At 37.7% G+C, this 21,356-nt stretch overlaps 1 protein-coding gene across 9 annotated transcripts in view; it reads right to left on the reverse strand.

Moving 5' to 3' along the window:
* DLGAP2 (DLG associated protein 2) overlaps positions 1 to 21,356 on the reverse strand; it is a 460,234-nt gene that overhangs the window by 334,518 nt on the left and 104,360 nt on the right. For 4 of the 9 annotated variants that reach the window (XM_085056718.1, XM_085056715.1, XM_085056714.1 and 1 more), the window contains exon 1: positions 9,067 to 9,211. The exons of the other annotated variants lie outside the window; for them this stretch is intronic. The gene's annotated coding sequence lies outside the window, so the exon portion shown is untranslated. Of the gene's footprint in view, positions 1 to 9,066; positions 9,212 to 21,356 lie in introns of those variants that run through there. 9 annotated transcript variants of the gene reach the window in all.

Here is a 21,356-nt window from a genome sequence, read left to right on the forward strand (position 1 = left end):
GCACTGGCACTAATCCATTTCCAGGCATCACAGCTCATAAACTCAGAACTATTATGGACTTGATAAAGTCAATCAATACATTAGTTAAGTGAGATGGAATGATTTCGCTCTTAGGGAAAAAAATACAGGGCTCAGTGTTATTCAGTGCTGGTTTTGAGCATCATGGAATAATGAATCCCAAGAAAACCATTCAGACGGACACACCTTGCCTTGGCACATTTACCTGAAATACAATCAGGAAAACAAAATCTTTTTGTTTTGTTTAAGTAGATTGAGAGGTCTTCAAAGCAAGGACTGCTTCTTACTATCTGTTTTACAAAAGCTTCTTGAAGGGTTTTTCTTCCGAAACCTTACTTCATACTGAGTATGTGCAACAGCTCAGCAAGAACCTGGATTTGTCCCCTACAAATGTGAAAAGTCAAACTCTAAAGTATCGGTGTAGGACTGGCAAGTTTTTCAAAGGTAGAAAAACCTATTGCACTTAAATGACTTTTCCCCAGTGCCAAATCTGAGCTAGATGGGAAAACATAGTATAGGGACAAGGGGAGGAAATGTGGTACACTGGATGCCATAATATGCATTAGAAATACATTTTGACATGAATTCTCTCCAATCTTACATGCTAACTTAAAGTAATGAATGTAAAGAGATGTATTCACACACATCCAAATAACCAGTAATGTATATTATCACAATCTCTGTGAAGCCTGTTTTAGAAGCTAATTGAACCTTTTATTTTAGAAACCAAATAAATTATATTTAATGCTTCCTTTTTGAAGAAGAAATATTCACAACATGGGATAGGGAAACTGCATCTTTGTAATAAAAAAACCCTGAATACTTTAATGAAATTACATACAATACTCAATATTGCAATATTCAATATTCAAATATATAATAATTTCATCTAATAGGAGCTAGATCTTCTCCTTCCTGTATCAGCCTACATTTTTATTTCAGAAAACCTTGCTCCCATCCCAAAAGAAAGTTCCCAAGCTGATATGTACTATAAATTCTAATCTCTTTTTTTTTCAGCTTGAATAGATCCATAGGCTTCTAGCATAAACTATGGCAGTGAAAATGTGCAGTGAAATTCCTGGTTAGCCTGACTACTAAAAATAGTTTTTTCAGCCATAGCAAACAATGTAGTAGAAATATTCTTTCAGTAGTTTATTTCTATTAAGTTTTATGTTTCTTGCAGGAAGACAATTTGAGCCAGACTACTCATTAACAGTGGAATGCAGGAAGAAGTAAAATCCTCTAGCAACAGTTTGGGAAAGCATATTACAGTACATCTGCAAACCTGGTTTTCTCTAAGGGTGAGTGAGGGCCAGAAAATCATATGACAAAGATGCACATATCTCAAGTAGATTATTTAACTCTGCCAGCGTGCAAAGGAAAAACATCATCAATAACATTAATATTCACAGTGGCACCCTTTGATGCTTTCATAATTTAGATTTGACCTCAGCTAGAAACTTGGCAAATGACTGTTTTGTGCCTGTGTTTCTAGTCTTCTGTGAAAGGACAATAACATCCCTGCATCAACCCTTCATTGTGATTGCCCAGAAAGGACCTGCAAATGTTTGATATCCAGGATTTTGCAGTCTAGAACTGAAGCACACTGGAAAAGCTGATATGTGTAGAAGTCACTATGGTTACTGCCTACACTTTCTTTGCCTCCAATAAGATCTCTCATTTCCATATGCATTAAAATTCACCAAATGCACCAAAATTATTCAGACAAAAAAAACAATCTCTTTGGTTTATAAGTCTTTTAGCTGTGTTCCTTTTATCTTTTTAAGTAAAAACTCTGAGCTGAGCTATACTATTACACATCTGAATATAAGAAAAAGTATTGCAGGAGAAACTTTGTGATGGAAATGATTTGTAGACCCCCAGCTTCAGCAATGTATGTGGAAATGCTGTCTGCTCTTGGCCAGTGCAAAGCTGAAACCTAGAACACTTTACAGGATGCCAGATGTAAGGCACAAGCTGAAGATTTACCAAGCCAAATTCATATGATTATGCTTAGTATTATTGTAAATTTTTTCAATACTAAGAAAATTTAAAGTTCATCTTCTGTGATTAGGTTCCCTATCTACTATAATAAGGAATATCTATATGTAAAACTAATTTTGTTTTCTTTTGCTTTATCTTACAGTAATCAGCATGATTCTTTCTTTCAGTATTCTTATATAAATGTCAAACTGGCTAGAATCCGTAATATTTCCTGATCTCACTGTCACTCGGTATACCAAATTCTTTAAAATTCTTTTCAGTGGCTGTGTCTTCAACAGTCATTTAAAACATTTCTTAGTTTTATCCTTTTACTTCAGATAGCTTTCTATTTAAGTTCCTCCCAGCATGCTGGGTGATTTTGCTCCCTGCTATTGCCTGTTATTTTGAAAAGCTGCCTGAACCACCATTGCCAGTTCTACATACAAGTAGCCTATATTTTGTCTTTTCACCACAATACTTCCTTACAGATAGTTGCTTTTAGTGTACAGATAGTTGCTTTTAGTGTGACATATTTGACAGATCAATATACTCTTTATCAGTTCAGTTACTTCCCTTTATTTTTCCTATATGTGATTTTGCTGACATTCCCCTTAGTTGAAAATTCTTAATACTACTCTTCAATACACTCAATGAGGTCCCTTCACTGAGACCCCTTTTTGCCTTTTCCAGGAAGAGCAGAGTGCTCACTGCATACAGGACATGCAGGTAAAATACTTGAAACCTTCAGCAAGAATCAGGAGCTGTGGTTTGTGTAGAAGTAGTGCCATCAGAGGTATATTCCTGCTGCTGAGGTAGGATATATAGTCCCCTAGACACCCAAATCTACATAATCTACATTGCCAGCCTCAAGGACTCAAACAATATCCCCAATACTCACAGATGGAGCTTTCCCAAAATCATAAATATTTTCTTAAAAGATAGATATGCAAATTGCCCTTGACCCTTCATACCAGATGTCCAACATGTAAGAACCCAGAATATTGCCTATCATAATATTAGTTTCTTAAACCAAACTGAAGAAGAAAGTTTTTCCTTGTAAACCCTCACTTTCATGAGAACAAACTCTTGCTAATATATTAAATGTCACATGAAAAACAAATCAGCAGTAGTTACTTTTTCACATATCATTTCCATGTATGGCACCTAGATACATTAAAGGAGGAGGAAAGCACTTCCTAGAAGTTCACAGGATTCAGCTGTTGGTTTAAAATAGTCAGCATTTTCTATATAAGTCATAGAAAATATTGAACAATTCTCTGCTCAAAATTTTTCTATATAAATGAGAATGTGATAAAGATTTTCCTTCTGATGAAGTCTTAGTAAATGCACATGTGTCCAGGTTTTGACAAAAGCAGAATAGCATTTTAGTGGGAGCTTATAAAACTTGGGCAACTGTGGAAGGAGAGTACACCAAAAGGCTGATATTTATTGGTGGAGTGCCACTCTGACTTTTAAGCTGTTTTCTGTTACGCTTGCCTACTTACTTGTGCTCCTGTCTTATTTCCTGGGAGAAGTGCCAAAAAATAAAGTGACCTCTGTATGCTAACTATTAAGTATGTCACATCATGCTACTTAAAATATGTTACAAGCTGGTTGGCACAGAAACGCATTTTCTTCTGTTTGGGAACGCATATACCCACTACAATGCAAATTCACAGCCCCAGCTTTTTGGGAACCAAGAAGTCAGCTCTACATACAGCCTCATACAGGGGTTCAGCTGCAGCATTACAAGCTATGGCAGAGTATCTTAACCCACAAATAAGATAATTTATAATGGGACATTATTTAAGACAAGCACAGACCTTGCTCAGATTAAATTAATCTGTTTGGGATCAAATGACCTGTAAAGCTACAAATTATGCTTTAGAAATCATTCCAATCTGCATAGAGGTACATAGAAGACATGCCCTGACTTTACCTAAAACACAGACAAATATAGTGCAGATTCACAATCACAGCAACTGAGTACACAGTATAAAGAAAACACAGCTATTAAAAAGTGACTCTTACAGAACATAGCTGGAGGATGGATTTAAGGAGATAATGAAGATGCTGAGGAGCAAGTGATTTCTGTAGGCCTGGAAGATGCCAAGACACAAAGTGAGCTGCAAGGGGTGACCAAGAAGAGGGACCAGAGAAAGCCTGCAAGAAAATAGCCAGGGATTGGAGAAGGGACAAAAGGCTTTGCTGTAAATAGGGAGGTCTGCCCTGCAGCCCATTCTGCCATCCCCATGTCTGCTCTAAGACGAGCAGAGGAGAGTTTGTTGTTGTCACACAGTGCCAAGCTTGAGCTGGGCACCTGCTTGGCTGCAGGGCTCTGCTGAGCAGCTTTCCAGGAGCAGCACTGCACCTTTGAGCCTCTCTGCTTTAGCCAGCGCTGCTGTAACACAAGTGGACGGCTCCATCTAGAGGCAAATATCCCCTGAGCTGGTGAAATGGCATCATTGCGACTGAAATAGTCTTTCTCCACAAGTCAGCACCGACTCAAAATAGCACTCTGAGCTGTTGTCTTCTTGGCAGGGATGTCCAGCAGAAAGGAGCAAGCTCCATCCACCTCACCTTCTGCAAAGGCTGAGCAGTTGGAAATAAAACCAAGCTTTCCCTGAAGCCCAGCTCTTGGTTTGAATGGTCTCCCGCACCAAGCCTGTCAGATCGATCCTGCGGCATCCATAAAATGACACAGATTGAAGGCTTACTGTCATTCTAATGGCAAGAATGGGTCCCACAGGAAAAGGGTTCCTGTACTCCTTTACCACTAGTGTCTCATAAGAAATACAGAGTATTTCCCACTAATATCTTGATAAACACATCTATATTCAGTATCAATCAGAGCACCAGTAGTTAATATGAAGTTAAAGAAATGTTTAAAAAAATGAGATTATCAAAGAGAACATTTATAATCCTTTAAGATGCAAAGGCCTTCTTCATTGAACAAAGATTAAGCTATTCTTTTCTGTCCATCAATTAACAAATATCTCCAGCCACATACTAATACCGATAAGGAGCCTGGGAGCACCAAACCATACACTTTAAAAATTATAAACAAGTGTAACTTCATCCTCTCCATTGCTGGGGTGTGGGCTCTGTGCCCAGATATTCTCACCGAAGAGTTCCTCTTCTGCACCGATCAAGAAAAAAAAAGCCTTTGAGTAGATGTCTCTAAATGCCCTTTTTTCCCAGTCACAGGCCAAAACGTATTACAATGTAACTTTAAAAGCTTAACTCCACTGTAGCTCACTGTTCTCCTAAAAGGGCTTTTTCAAATAGGCACCACCAGTTATATCAATATAATTCTTCCTGTTCACTGTTTTTCAGGCTTGTGGGTTTGTATCACCAAATATGCACTTTTTATAAATCAGTATGTTTAGATTCAGACAAGCTGTGTATCTGAGCAACAGCACAGCAAGAAGAGACTGTTGTCTATGCATTACATTTTCTCAGATTACTCATTTATTATACAATAGTGTCCTAAATTTTACCCATCACTTTTTTCTGGTGTTTGTTAGTGAGGAAGAAAATTTGTATTCAAACAAGTTTACCTTTTCCATAATGATATATTCTGCAAGATAGGTATAAGTAGTTAAGATTAAAACTGGTGAGCTGATTAGTGTAAGCATTACACATTGGGGAGTGAGGGAAGAGAGAAAAAGAATTCTCCGTTTCCTATAGAAATCAATTGCACAAATGTCTGCTCCTTTCTTAACCTATTCTTTTTCTGTGTTTTATTAATTTTAGATGTATTTTTGCAATAAGAATACAAATCTAAATGAACAGATGCAGAGGCAATATATTTTACAGTTCTAGGTTAGGTTTTGGGTTTCTTTTAAGGGCACATATTTCATGAAGCATTGTTTATTTACAGGATTCATTGTTTATTTTACAGGATTGATTGCTTAAAACAAAACTAGCAAACTACACAGTAATTTCTTCCCTGACTTCTTCCTACTTTAGGAATTCAGATCCAGTTTGCTGTTACTCAAAACAAAATTACTTGCAGCGATGACTCATATTTTTGTGGTAGCAAAGAATATAAGATGTACGTCTATTTATGTAGCACATGCATAATAGCCCATTGGAAGTTTTTTAAGGTCTCTTCTAAGAGAAGTGCAAGAGCATGGATGGAGAGAAAGCTCAGTTGAGTCAAAGGAGAACCCCAGTGGTCTCTCACATATGTTTGCAAATATGTACACATACAATGGCACTGGATATGCACAAACACCCATGGGAAGACTTGATTATCAATCAAATGAAAACATCAGAGCTGACCTCCAAGAGGCTCCAGTGATTAGCAATCACTTATGCTCAAAGACATTCCCACCTTGCAAGCTCAGCTTCGTCCCTTGGCTTCAGACCCAGAACAGACCAGTACTCAAGCAAGTCCTGCCTCTTTGCGGTGCTTGGCTTTGCAGTGTCCAGCACTGATTTAAATCAATGTCTCAAAAAACAGTGTCCTAGGCAGCCACAGAAACTGCACAATTAGTGTACCTTTGAAACATACCCCACAGTCCCAGGCTTTACCTGGGTGGCCCAAAACTGAAGAAAATACAGGTGGGAGATGGACCTCAGACTTTCATTATTGCAGTAAGTTTTTGGAGGCAGTCTTTTCATGAAAACATGAATTAATGTAATTGGATAAAAGAACAGCTTAGGTCAAGATACAGTGCTCAGAAAGGTGAATAAAATATGGAGGGCAAAGTAGCATGCTGAGAAAGATGGAGAAAAGTGCCTATTATGGTATATGTTAAAGAAGTGGATAGGGCAGTGATAGTTCACAAAAATTTAACATAGCCTTTTCTGTGTGTCAGGAACATATATGATACACAAAATCCTACCTTTTTTTTTTATATTTGGAAAGTCTTAGCTCTCTCTTGCTTTACCTGAAAATGGTAAAATATATGAACAGTGACTTCCGGAGACTGAACAACACAAGTATCCATGAAAGTGATGCCAAAACTTCAAATGTCGAAATCGGAACAAGACTGAGACTATTTCAGTCATTGTAGATCAATGTTCCTGGTCTAAATTAGTCAGCTGCCTGTTATGCAAGATCATCCTCCCTGCTAGTCATTCTCACAGGGTATTTACAGCACACTGTATGGGAATGGTGAGAATCTGAGTGAAGGTACTACCAGGAGGAGGCTACTTAAAAAAGAATATACTGCATACATTTTCAGGCAGACATTTAAGCAGACATTTCTATGAAGCATTTGCTTTTTCCCTTTGTATTATATATGCACACATATGCACACTTCTGCAATGGGCTTATTTGGAATTAGCTTTCAAAATGCAGCCTTTGGAGAAAAGTATTTCACAAATCAAAGTGATTCTCTCAAAGTTTATTTTGCCATCATAGCGTTTACTAGAGTAGGAAGAAGAGGAAAATTTTGGTTTATATCATCCCAGTGGATTCAAACCTTACCTTTTCTGGATGTTTGATTCAATGTTCTGAACTAGTTCTAAAACATCTTGTTAAAAAGATCACAACCAAATGCAAGGTATTTCAGCACAATGATCTGCTGCTCTTCTCCTTCCTATCTTACACTATCATTTCCTCACCCTTGCTAGTTTGGGGTTGCAATATAGTTTCATCTGTATGAGATAATTTCTGCCTGCTTAACTAATGCTAAAAAAGCCCCTTTTTTGAAAAATACAGAACAAATGAAGTGAACATAAGGTGGACTAGCTCAAAAAATTCTCTTTGAATAGCCTTTTTCTGCTTGCATCATACGACAGGATTGCTCTGCGTGCAGAGTTATCTCGATTACTGTTCTATGAATACAGTCATAAGGAAGGCAGCAGGAAAAAGTCAAGTAATGTTCCAATTTTTAACTAATATTTTTACTGTGTGTTTTCATTTTTATTTCTGAAGAGGTATAGTGCATGAATTAAAAGAAGCCTGATTCATTTTGTTAACACAGAACACAACCTGCACTGATTCAGAATCCAGCTTATTTGCTAAATCTGGGGATAAAGACCTGGAATTCTTGAACCAAGCCAAGAGTTAGGCTACTTTTGTCTGATAAATAGCATTTTTTCAATAGCACTTGACCAAAAATGTAGGCGCTTCAGCAAAGCCCGCCAAACTCCAAATGGACTGTCTGATGATTTGGCACAACTTGAGATAATGCTGAAAGCAAGTACAGCCAAATTAGTACTTGCATTCAGTTAAAATGAAATGGACTATAATATAAATAGATCAAAATTGGGCCCAGATCCTGCAATTCACTATGCAGGCAGACTGTCAAGTGCAGAATCAGCACTTTGGTGAGGAGAAATCTAATGAGGAAAAGCTCTAAAATGCCGGAAAGAATTATTAAAAGAAAAACTATTTAAATCCTCCACATAACTAGAAATATTTTCTAAATGCCACAGATATTAATAAACAAGTTAAGAGCAATTACTTTGTACCTGTAAATGACTCTTTAAATGTAATGAAAAAATTCATGCAACAATTTGTCAAGCCGGTTTGGAAAAAGCTCTGAAAAACCCTTGATAACTGTGTTTATCCACAGCAGATCATGTGTATAATCAGTATTAACTCGTCTGTCCAAGAAACAATGCACTACCTGAGCACAGCGCAAGTGACACAGATTTTGGAGGAAGATTAAACATGAGAGAGAAGGAGCGAAAGGTTAAACATAGAAATCCCACAAAGAAAGGAGTCTTTAAATGCTGGGCTTTTTTGAGAATTGCAGCCTACAGTGCAGTTCCTCTGCTTCATGTTTGTTCTGAATTAAAAATAAACAATAAATAAATAAATAGAAGCAGTTTAGTATTCTTAAAGAACCAGTTTTATAGATAATTCTATTTACATTAACACGATAGATTGCATCACGTTATGTAAATAAAACCTTATACTGTGACACAAGGATCTGCTAGGAAAGTCAGAAATTCAATAGAAAGAAACGCTGCGAAAAATCAGCAAACCTGAACACCGAGGAGAAAAATGAAACAAAGGAAACAGAACATGTTTCTAGACACTTTATGGATAAAAATAAGTACAAATAATAAAGGAACAACAACAACAACAACAGAAAGCCTTACCATGATGTTTGCACAACTGTGTGTCTGTAGCCCATGCTATAAATGTGGATACCTTCTATTTCCATCATCTCAGCCCCTCTAGTGGTCAGTACCTGAAGATCCTGCTTTCAGGAGGGACACGATCTATCCATATGTACCATTTGCTGTTGCTCCTGTATCTTGACAGATATTTTTTTCTTAATTGTGTAATTTTTTCTGGAGATATAACTTGTCACTTTTTATTAGCATTTCTGTCAGTGCTGCTGCTACGTGCATACATTTAATTGCTAAGCAACAAAGAGTAAGCTCTGCACAGCACATTCAATTACTGCATTCCCTGTGCCATGCATTGTTACTAATGCACTTATATAATATGAAATTTAAAAAAAAAAAAAAGTTAAAGTATTTATTTCTATTTCCATAGCATCTAGAAGCCACAATCTGAAATCAGGCTCCATCACACTAGTCACAAAGAACAGAGCTAACAGCTGAAGATAAGGGCAAGTATACCAATAGAAAGTAGACAGAAGTTAAAAGCAGAGATGAGTTTCAGTGTTTCCATAGATGAACAGGCCAAGTCTAAAGCTCCAAGGTGACTACCCACCTACAGCTAGTCATGATTCTCAGACATTAGGGAACTATCACTGTGGCTAAAATACTTGAGACTTTTGAAAGTGTAGTGGCCTCAAGGTGGAAAGCATTACCAGTTTTCAAAAGTTTATCAGTTTGAAAGAGATACATCTGCATTGTATCAAGAATCTCTTTGTTTTTCTCTTTAAGTTGTAGAAAAAATAGGACAGGCAGTATTCTCTCACCAAATGTTACACTTCACTGTCTACTCTTCATATCCAAATGTATATTTGCCCCTGTAATTGAAGGCTGCTGTCCCCAAAATCTGAGTTTGGCATTAGCAAGGATTACTTGAGTCTATCACGCAAGGGACTGCAACTCTATCTTTCATTTGTTGAAGAGCAGATATGTTTACCAAAGAGTTCTCTTTATGCCTGAGATGTACAAGGACAGTGGTGCCTCCTTGCTCTTGGTGTGATTAGCAGCCATTTTGCAGTCACCACTGCATTTCTAAGCAGTGCCACATCTGGAATGTTCAGTGAGCAGAGCAGCTTGGGAAACGAAGCCATGATTGTGTAGTTGTACAAACCTGCACAACCATTTTTATTTCTGCAGTTAGATTCAGGTATTGGGCCTGACTCTCTCTGCGTCTCTTTGGCATTTCCCAAGTAGCCCAAATGGAGCAAAGAACTACATGGGGAGACCTGGTAAAATCCTTCCAAACTTTATTTCAGGACTATATACCAGGAATTATAGCAGGTATAATTTAGGACAGGCTTGTAAACTATTAGCACCAAGGATCAAGAAGAGTGCTAGGAAAAGAGGTACTTACCATTGAATCGTGAACAGTCATGTGCAAAGCCCTGCCCAACAGTATTAGTATTTCCTCTGGGTTCCAATATTTTTACAAAGTGAAATTCCCTAATAGCTAATGTGTCCCGTTTCTTTTGTTGGGACTAAAACAAGGGCTGTAGTTGTGTTCTGGCCACAACATCCTTTATACTCCCATGGGAAGGCCATGCAGAATTGTTCTAAATGAACCACAGCAGGAGCCCACAAAGAACATTATCAAATTCCTAAACTAATTAAGTACATCAGTACTTAATCATACAAAGTGCTTCTGCATTAAGCTACTCAACACATTAATTACTTAACCCCTGAAATATCACTGTGAATATATTCTTTTTATTGCTATTTCATAGGAGGGGAGATGGATGTTTGGAGAGGCTATATATTTCCAAGAACTAGAGAATCAAATCCTTTCACATATAGACCTTGCTGGAAAACCTAGGTAAGGACAGCTGTGACAACTCCTGCTCCAGAAGAGCATTTTTAGTTCAGAACCATGGAATATTCTGATTTGGAAGGGACCCACAAGGATCACTGAGTCCAACTCTTAAGTGAATGGCCTAGACAGGGATTGAACACCCAACCCTGGTGTTATTAGTACCAGGCTCTAACCAATTGAGCTAATCCCAGTACAAATCCTGTAGCATCCTGAACCAGAACAGATGCCAGGGAACCAGCTGCCAACTGGGAGACCTTGTTCTTGCCTCCTGGGTGACTTTGTGAGATAGATACAGAAGAAAATTACAGACTTTCTAGCTACTAAGAAGAGCTCAGTGACTTTATCATGACCCAGAGTCTTACAGTTCGTCAGACTAAGGATCCAACAGAAGGTAGCACAGAAAACAAGTCTCACATCACTGGCTTCTAAGATAGAAATTTTAAAAACCCATCAAATGAGGTAAATTAATGGCATATTACATTATACTTCTGTGCTGATAGCAGTAAGAATTTAATCTTTTTCTTACCATATAATTTCCTAAAATTCAAAAAGTACTAAATGATTAGGCGTGCTTCTACATTTCTTAACAAATAGCTCATTTCTGAATCCTCACATTGAACATTAATAGTTAATTCTGCTTAGCACAGGACAGCAGAATGACCTTCTTCGACAGGATTTTTCCTAAACATCAGTCTTAACACCAAACACATCTGGGCCTAGCATAGCCTTCTTGAATTCATTGACACAAATTCATAAAACTTTCTAGGTTCAACTCTTAGTGATGACTTCAGAGTGACTGTGAAGCATTAGGTACACAACAGTCTCTGAACGTGAGCTGCAGTGACAATATGTGCAATACAGCCAACAGGGAGGGGAAAAAAGGCTACATATGACCATTTTAATGGTCACAAAATTTACATCCCAGGGTTCTAACAAATGCTTTGTTATTCCCCCATTTTTATAATTGCCTTTTCATGCCTCCAAAGAAGAATTTCAGTCATATTCTGTTTGGCTTCAAGGAGTTCATGAGGAAAGTATACAGGTTGCATGCATGTAGGTACACAGGTCCTTAGTAACAAGCTTGTGCTTAATAACTCCTTTAACTTTTGGTGAGCCCTGAATTGGTTAAACAGTTGAACTAGGTGATCATTGTAGATCCCTTTCAATCAAAATAATCTATGCTTCTGCTCCATTCCATTCCATTGTGTTGGTCACAGCTGCCACAGACCCCAGGGCATGCAGGATGGTTCCCAGTCCAGATGGGGGCTGGATAGCTGCAGAAGCTGTGGACTAATGGGATTTGAAAAGGGATTTTCTTTTCTCCCACAGAGCCCCATTAAAGAGCACATCTACTTACAGTAAAAATGAAAGGATAGTAAGCCTGCACTTTGGAGACTCTTAGCACTCTATGAAAAAAAGCACTCACAGCAGCAGTAGCCTTTGTTCATACTTCCCAAATCAAGAGGGTTAATGGGGTCACCCTTCTAAATGAGGTGGCAAGACAAGCCTTACTGGACTCAGAAAACAATCTTTTTCTGAAAATAATAAAGCTGGATAGATTTCTGTCTATTAGAAAGGTGTTTTTCAGGAACTGGATCCATCTTGCACAGACCACCAGAAATAGGGTAATCTTCAGCACTACTAAGCTAAATATACATGTATTCCTAACTCAAAACAACTTTAAAGATGTGCCACAGAAAACTAAGTCCAAACCAAAATAGAACTGTGGATTAAAAAGACATTTTCAAAAGGTTTGTATGTAAAAGGCTCAAAGATACTTCTCCGTTCACTAAACAAAGCCTTCATTTTGGTTGCTTTTTTCCTTTGCAGACAGATCATTCAAAGGAAGTCAAAACTAAATATTCACTGAGAACATAAGGAACACCCAATGGGGTTCTTCCTCAATTGCAGTGCTTTAGGCGTACTTAACATCAAAAGTTTCCAAGTTTTTCTGAGCTTTTATTTTCACTTCTTCTATATCCACCATTTTCGTGAGGTATGTCTTTAATCCAATCTGCTAACGTGTAATTAGTGTGTCCACCACTGTGGGGAGAGAATTTTATCCAGCAGCCAAATAAGGAGCGGAGTAGTAGCTGTGAACTTTACTCTTGCAATATGAATAATTTAAACCTTCTATAAAACAGTTTGTTAGGCATGGGCATGAGGGAGAGAAACATTATAGGGCTTTCAGTAATTTAGTACCTTAGTGATGAACAGTAGAGCACATCTTCAAGCACTTGTCTCCAAATCAATGCTTCCTTGCTTGTAAGAGAGAGGCAGGGAATGTTTTATTCACAAGATTTCAGAAATGGCTAAATGCAGCTCAAATGACAAAACTTTTAGAATATGTACTTTACTTAAGCTTTGAACCTGATAGAATCTGTTAAGATTTACAAATCAGAGAACAAGGGATCTTCAATTTCTAAAGTAGTGAGGGGTAGCCAATCTCTTCTGCATTCAAAATTTTGCTCTCATTATAGTAACTGAAAAATCCTTCTCAATTCCAAACATTTCCATCAGTTCAAAGTGGAGTGGAAGTGGAGGACATCCCACACAATCAGCACCAATAATATGGGGGTGAGGGGACATCAGTAAAATTCTAGGAATTATTCAAATCTTAGACTAATATCTCTCTGTATGGAGGCAACAAAGATTTGATGCAATTTTATCATTCTGTAGAAAGAGATTTTTGACATGTGTCAGTGAAAGAGGTCTTTGTCTGCTGGTTTCATTTGCTCATGGCAACAAGAAAAAAAACACCAGAACAGAAAAATACTAATTTTCAGTGGTCTTTATTAAAATATCTGTATTTGCACATCCAGGACCAAACTGAAAGGCTCTCATCTACATTTCCCAGAGGAAAAAAGATGGGAATAGGTAAGTGTTAAGACTGTTTTGAACATAGAGCTCTATTGTCCATAGTTGTTGCCATCTACCAGCTCTTATGTTCATACCAGACATTTGATAGGTCTGCTTATGTCTTTGTTTAGTCCAAATTACTTCTGCAAGGGATAAAAGACAGGAGACCTGTTGGAGAAAATGTAAAAGTTTGAAACTTTCAGATATTGAAAATCAGACTGATTTTCTTGAGAAAGAATACTCACTAGGCTGAAGAAGGCCATCACTCATTTTCTAAAATAATGAAGGTGTGGGATGAGGTGTACTTTGGTGTCCTGATTATAACTGAAGTGGGAATAGTTTTTTACTGTATATTCAGTAGCACTGTATTTTGTACAACAGAAAATGTAGTATAGCAGGATTATGCAAGATGCTGCCCAACACTGGTAAACATCAAATGTTTTCATAAATGGAACAATAGCATCCATCATGTTGTCTCAGAATACATATGCTTCATAATTAACATTATTAGAAGAGGGAAAGTCTGTTTTGTGAAAGCAGAGCAGCCAAGTGTTGCTCATAATCCCTACCATGCAGTCCATTAACCTCAGAAATTTTAAGTAGCTTCATAGTCATCCATGGCATTTCAGATTTCTCACAGCCTCAAATCTGTGGGCAGCTTCACAAGCTTTTTGTAAAGTTTTTCATGACTAGGACATCTGTAAAATTCCCTCCAGACCTTTCTTCAATTCATCTTGTGTTAAACAGTCAGTACTTGACATATCTGAATAAGAATAAAGGTACATCCCTAAAAACATGCTCTACTGAGCACAATACAATTTTTTTAAAAAAATTAATGGTAATTTTAGGTGCTATAAGATATTAAAAACATTCTGTTTCTTCATCTTATCTTTTTCTTCCCATTTCAACGTGAGTTTTTGACAAGCAGCACTCCCAAGATGAGACTCATAGTAAGGAGTCAAAATAATAATAATTCTGCCTTTTACAAACTAATCCACCATTCAACATAAGTGTCTTCACTATTTACATGAAATAAATTATTTTAGTGTCAAATGAAAAATTGCAACACTGCCTGACATGTTGCTTAGAGACAACTGAAAAATCTTCTTCCTGGATGTGTACTTGGGAAATATGAAAGGGTAGAACTGGGATGTTAAATATTGGCATAATGTTTTTTTGTTAATTCCTTTAGTCTACAGAGGGAAGAAATTGGTGCACCTTTGTTAATTCTGATCTCATGAAACTGCTTTTTTTTCCTACAAGGAATTGATTCAGTGCTCAACTGCAACAACACCTTTAAGTTACTCCTCACAAATGTACTTGTAGCCCTGACTCCTTGACAAAAATACTTTTGTATTTCTGATACAGATATGTGAGACTAGCTGAAAAAACGTATGAGGATTATGTTAGAGGAATTCAGAGATCTGCATGCATAGAAGAGGATGTCGTCCCTTCCTTTCTGGTTGGCAACACTAAATAATGTTGCACTACATAATGTAAGATAGTATGAAAAAAAATTTAGAACCTCAGAACATGCTAATGTCTAAAATAGAGATACAAAATACACTGGATATTATATCTCAGGTCATCCATACAATTATTTTAGTCCTAGAGGAGAAGAAGAAATATACACACCCTCTCAGAAGTCAAATCCTACCTTTCTACCTTGCAATTCACCTTGTGTGATGAAGAATCTAGATGTAGAGCTTCCAAATGGCACATGGGTGAGCAGCTTTAGCTGCTCAGGATTATCCATTAAAAAACACATATCTGAGCTGCTGAGGTGGTTTTGGGTTTTGAATCTAAGACTTCAAATTACAGAATTTTTAAAGACTATATATGTCTGTAGTCTTATGAACAGGGATGAAAAAAATCAACCAGACTTGTGATCTGAATACATGGAAAAGACGGTTGTTTTAGATCTTGTGTTGTACTACATGACCAAACCTGCTAAACTCAAAGTAAATTTTCAGTGTCTCATTGGTATCAGGGTACTTGTGATTTCCCAGCTCCTGGTGACAACAGGCAGCAATCATACTGAATGGCTTAGTGTGCTTCAACACTGCCATGCCAAACCCGGCTACGCCAAATGAAACTCATTTTGGCCTCACAGATTTTCTACTCTACATATTGGCCAAAGTTTAAGCCCACTTTTTGGCGGAGCAGTACGCTGAGTCTCCAGGGATTTCCAGAAAAGGACTCTAGAAGCTGATCAAGCTGCTGTGTCCCCGGCAGAGCCCATGGAGCCCCCAGAAGGCCAGGAGAAGGCTGCAGCACCCCCTCCGCTTCCTGAAGCTCCCACAGGCTCCTCAGCTCCGCTCCACAGCCCACGGGGACGCTCTGAGTCACAGCTCACAACGTAAAACTCCATCTGCAAGAGGCTTCCTCTCTGCAAGCAATGGAGATGATACTCTGACTAGGGGAAAAACAGGCAGAATGTGGAATCTGAAGAATGATGCTGTACCAATGTCCCACATCCTCAGGCAGCTCCACAATTTATTTAAACTTGTCCAAATGGGGGGTGAAAATTCGTATTTGCTTGACATGCAAGAGATAACACTTTAAATTAAAGATAAATAACATACATAATTTTTTTTTTTAATATATATATACCAGTGCTGTCCATGCGTCACTTTTTTTTCCCTAAAGAAAACTGTAAACTAACTAAACACCAAATGTATGTTTGGTAAAACAGAATATCCAGATTTGTTAGATACACTTTCTAAAGGTCACATTCTGTAATATCACACTGATCACCACCTGATTAAATTGCCTGCTCCAAATTTAATGAGAGACTGAAAAGAGTCAATGGTAATTGGGATAGACAATCCTTTAAAGAGAGAAAGTGAGTTGGTAGTTAGATGAAGCACAGAAGAATGTGTATTAATGTGGAGGTGGAAGAAGTCCTTTCTGAGAAAAACAATTAAAGACCATTTTATTTGGAAAACATTGAATTTTTATTTGTGTTGCTTCACTGAAGTCCTGGATACAGTATCAATTCTCTAACATGTGGGGGAAAAAGAACAAAAAAATCCAACAGCCAATAATCCACAGTCTCTCTTCTGCCTACAATTGCATACTGTATGGTAAATTTAATGATCTTGCATTTTTCAGTACAAAATTTGTCATTATTTTCAGGAATTCTCTCAGTGATTTGTGTCTTTCTCTGGTTTTTTTTTAAAGTAAAAACTTTTTTACTCCAAACAAAGCCATTATCAGGAAATCCAAGTACACAAAAATATATAAAGACAAAGACAATAACAACTATCTGATTGAAAATTACAGAACCACTGTATTAGGAAATAAGGAATAATTCAGTCTTAATTAATGAAAAGTCCATTAGAGACTGTAAGTATTCTTTATGCTCTTGCAGTAAGATTACCAAAATATTTTACTGGGGGTTTGAAATGGTACTAAAGTAAACTGCTATTAAATATGGCACTCAGATGTTCATCAGGAACACAGTGATAAAGGGGCAGTTCTTATAAAAATGGCTCTATTTTTAAAATCATAATCAGATCTTTTTCTGCCTAAAAGATAGGGTCAATTTCAAATATGTATTATTTAAAGGAAGTCACATGAACAGCATTATATAAATGATCAAGCAAGGCAATTGCAATAGATATTCTGGGTTCATAATCAACAGAATTACTGATATTTTTATGTCTTTAAGACTGCAATTCTCCTCATGTTTTACTCTGACTGCAAAATGCTTATCAAAATTTCAGACTGACTTTTTTTGAAGTTAGAATGTGCCATGAAAGCAATATTTAAACATATATATATATAAAAGGAAGTGCTTAAGACCCTGTTTTAAAAATATAGTGAAAAGTGGTAATTCAGTGGTTATGAATTAAGGCGAAAAAATAACATTAGAAAAATCTTTTAATTCTGTTTTGGTTTTGTGAAATGACTAGTCCAGCTATCAGGAGCTGTGACAAGTCTGGGATCCTCAGGTCCCAGATGGGAGGACTGCAGAAGTGCCACAGCAGAAAAGCTCTTTCAGAAGCTGTATTTGATGTTCCTTGTTCATTCTGTGCCAGAGCGTGTCAAAACACAGATGAATTCTAGTTCAAGACTGGGGTTAAAATCTGTCCTCAAGCATATGACTGCAGTTTGTTGCTCAGTTGAAAGGTTGACTTGCTTTCTAGTTCCCAATTTTCTTTTCTTTCAGAGCAGGAATTTTATTTAGAGTCATATCTGGCTGGGTGAAAAGGACAGACATCAACTACTTGGTATAAAATGTCTGACCAGGTACTTGGGAGAGTGGCAAAATGTGCAAAACAGCAGCAAACTCAAGCTATAAGCAGCAGAAGAGATTGAAGCATGAGCAACCACCAGCATGAGCAACCTGGCCTGGCCTCTCTCCCAAGCTGCTAGGAGAAATGAACTTCAGTAAAAAGTTATTTCCTTTTTTAAGAGAAAGCAACTGTTGGTTCAGGCAATTCCCACCAGGTCTATTATTATTTACAATGGAAGCAGACATCACTCTTGGCTCTTGCTCAAGGAGAATAGGGAGAGGGGGAGAGCTCCAACAACTTTCAGAAGAGAAGAGGCGTAACTCTTCACAGCACATTCTTGGGTGCAATGAGAAGGGACTTCAGTGCTAATTATGGCTTATTAGTGCTATTGCAGTTATCACAGAAGGGGTTCAGGTTAGAATGTACATTATCATTTGGAAAATCTTCTGACTTACCTTTCCCTGAAGAGATTGAAGTCCTTTTGCCTATACCAGAAATTAGAATTACCTTTCTCTAGCCAAATGGTGTTAGCCTACCTCCACAGGCTTAGAAAAGATACCCCAGTCTCTGATCAGTGGTGTTCTCTACCCTCAGACTGAGAAATTTCACACAGAAAGACTACCCTTGCACCAGCTCTCCCCGTCATGTCCTGTGATAGGTACAAGAGACACAGAACAACAAGATCTGTGTGGGTGTGAGGTTCACAGAGTTGGCATAACCTGCATGGGAACCACTTCCATCAATAATTCAAGCCAATCCTTCAGCTCTTCTAAGTTTAGGAAGGGTCACGTAGCACTTGCTCCCTCGTCAGCCTTGTGTGCCCATGCCTGGAGGTAAAGTAGTGAGATGGCAACAACTCGGGGCTGCTTCTGATGCTTGGGACGTGTCATAGCCTCACTCCGACAAAAAGGAAGCATGCTACATTAAATATCCCTTTACCTCACCGTATACTCTGGCCAGGGGGGTGTTTTTGGACCTGTTTGAATGTGGTTATGTAATTATGACTGAACTCTATTCTGAGGTAGAAGAAGTTTGGAGGGGTGCCTCCCCCCTCTCCCCTAAATAGGGGACAGCGAGAAGCACCCATGGCAGAGCCAGCTTTTCCTCTTTAAGTCTTCCCCCATTTTTCAGACTTTGAGGAAAAATAAGAATCTACCAATGTTTCTGCTGTAACTGAATTTTCAAGCCTATGTTTACTGGATGGTTTTCAATTCTGGGAGAAGAAGGGAAGGGAAAAAAAAAGATAACTGAAAAGAGAGAAAGAATATAGACTGTAAAAGCTAGCTTAAATGTTTGAGCCATAATATTTCTAGGACTGTTTCCATTGCCCAGATTCCAGTGGCATTATAAGATCACCATTTAGTAACCAAGTCTGCAAGTCACTGTCTTGGAGAAAGACAGTCCTGGACAGAATAGAGAGAGGGGAGAAGCAAGTAGGAGCAAGACAGTTACCATTACTAAACTAGACAGTGGTTATTCATTTAAACTCTAAAGAGAAAGCATATTTTATTATTCGCTCTGTCTAAACTCTGTTCTGTAAGCCTTGTTCTTTTATACACATAAGACTGCATTTCTGAAATGTGAAAAGAATATAAATAACATTTACATTCAACTCATAGTTCCTATGTCACAAAGCTTAAGAATGCCAAGTAGATAAATCCAAACAAATCTAATTTCACATTTCATGCTAGAGACATTCGGGAATAATAAGCATGACAATATAATAGTGGAAAGGAAAAAAAAGAAATCCCTGCATCATGTTGGGTTTCATTTTTTTCTCTGAGAGGAACACATTGCAATAAATTGTGCTGGCTATATACTAAACATGAACATTTAGTCATGGAAATCACTGTCAGTTAATTGATTACTGTCAAGAATCTGCTCATCACAGAACTTGTTTCTTCTTGATCTACTTTAACAAAACTGAATATTAATGCTCAACAAAAATAGTAGTCTTTGCATGCAAAACTTATGTGTTTCACTGAAGACACCCCCACTTCCTCCTACCAAACAGCTGTGTACAATAGTATATTCCAAAAAATTTTCTTTAATGCTAGAGCACCAAAGAATAGCTGAGGTAAAAGGAAGTCTTTTTGTCAAATGCCTTGTTTAGTAAAGACACTTGCATATATTTTTATTTTATTTACAAATTTAAATGCTGGTATCATATTACATAATGTCCTCCAGGACAGAATTATTTTACAATTAAGCTATCATCTGAATGAATCTTTAAAGAATTATTGGCACTTTCTACACCATCTATTGGTGAAACATATAGAAGCAACAGAAGAGGTCTGACTAGGAAAGTATGCATTATGAACAGACATTCAAACCTGCTATTAATCAACAATTCATGAGTACAGCTGGAGCAGAGACACATTGAGAAGTGCACTTTCAGTCCAGGATAGGAATAGTATATCTCCAAATGGATATATAAGCTAAGAACAATATATTTAAGTATCTGTCTTGTTGGTAGTTGGTGCACCAAATAAAGTATGTAGTATCTTGCTATGTGCTAGGACATGATCTGATTTGTTCCAGGACAGGTTTTTGAAACAGCAGAAATTGCAACTGCTCAATGATGTACCCCTGGCACATCACTGGCTGGAAGGACATTGAATGACCAAGCAAGCAGAACCAGCACCAGTTTTCTTTCATACTGCAGGAAGTTAATGTGTGATGACCAAGTGGTATTCTCAGAAGTTTGATCCATATTTACTGATAAATATTCTTGGTGATCAGTAGTGCACTGGGCCTTCCCTTGGCTTATTTGCCTGTTTGTTATGCAATGTCCTGAGTGTGAGCATACTGTTTACCCATCTAGCACTAACTTTAGGAGTTAAATCAGCTTCCTCAGGAAGCTGAAGAAGCCATTTCCTTACTGAAGAACAGTGGAGGTGTGGCTAACACCCCTGAATGAAATGGCATTGCACTGGAGCTTAGATACAAGGTAATAATCATTTTTCTGTACAGAACTAAAGAAAACAAACAGGATTTTTAAATTTCTGATTTAAAAATGTATTTGGTCCCAAAGCTTTGCTTCAAGGAAAAGGTGGCTGAAAGCAGGATATTGATTGCTAAAGCCCTTGTGTCACTGAGCACAGCAGAATTGAGTAACTTCCCCTTGGACCACTACAATGAACTTATCATACTTCAGCAAGGGGATTCACGATGACCCAAACTTCTCCATTCAATGCAGGCAGCAGTCAAGGTCTCCTGGCAAGCACTGTCCAAGACTACACAAAAGTTAGGTCAAGTTGGGGCTTGCACCTGATATTAACATACGGCAGAAGGAAGAGGCAGAGATGAGAAATCTGTCATGTATTTTTAAATACATGTATGTAGAGGGAATC

The sequence above is a fragment of the Lichenostomus cassidix genome, chromosome 3 (genome assembly GCF_008360975.1).
Source record: "Lichenostomus cassidix isolate B80296 chromosome 3, HeHo_3.0, whole genome shotgun sequence".
Taxonomy (NCBI): Eukaryota; Metazoa; Chordata; class Aves; order Passeriformes; family Meliphagidae; genus Lichenostomus; species Lichenostomus cassidix.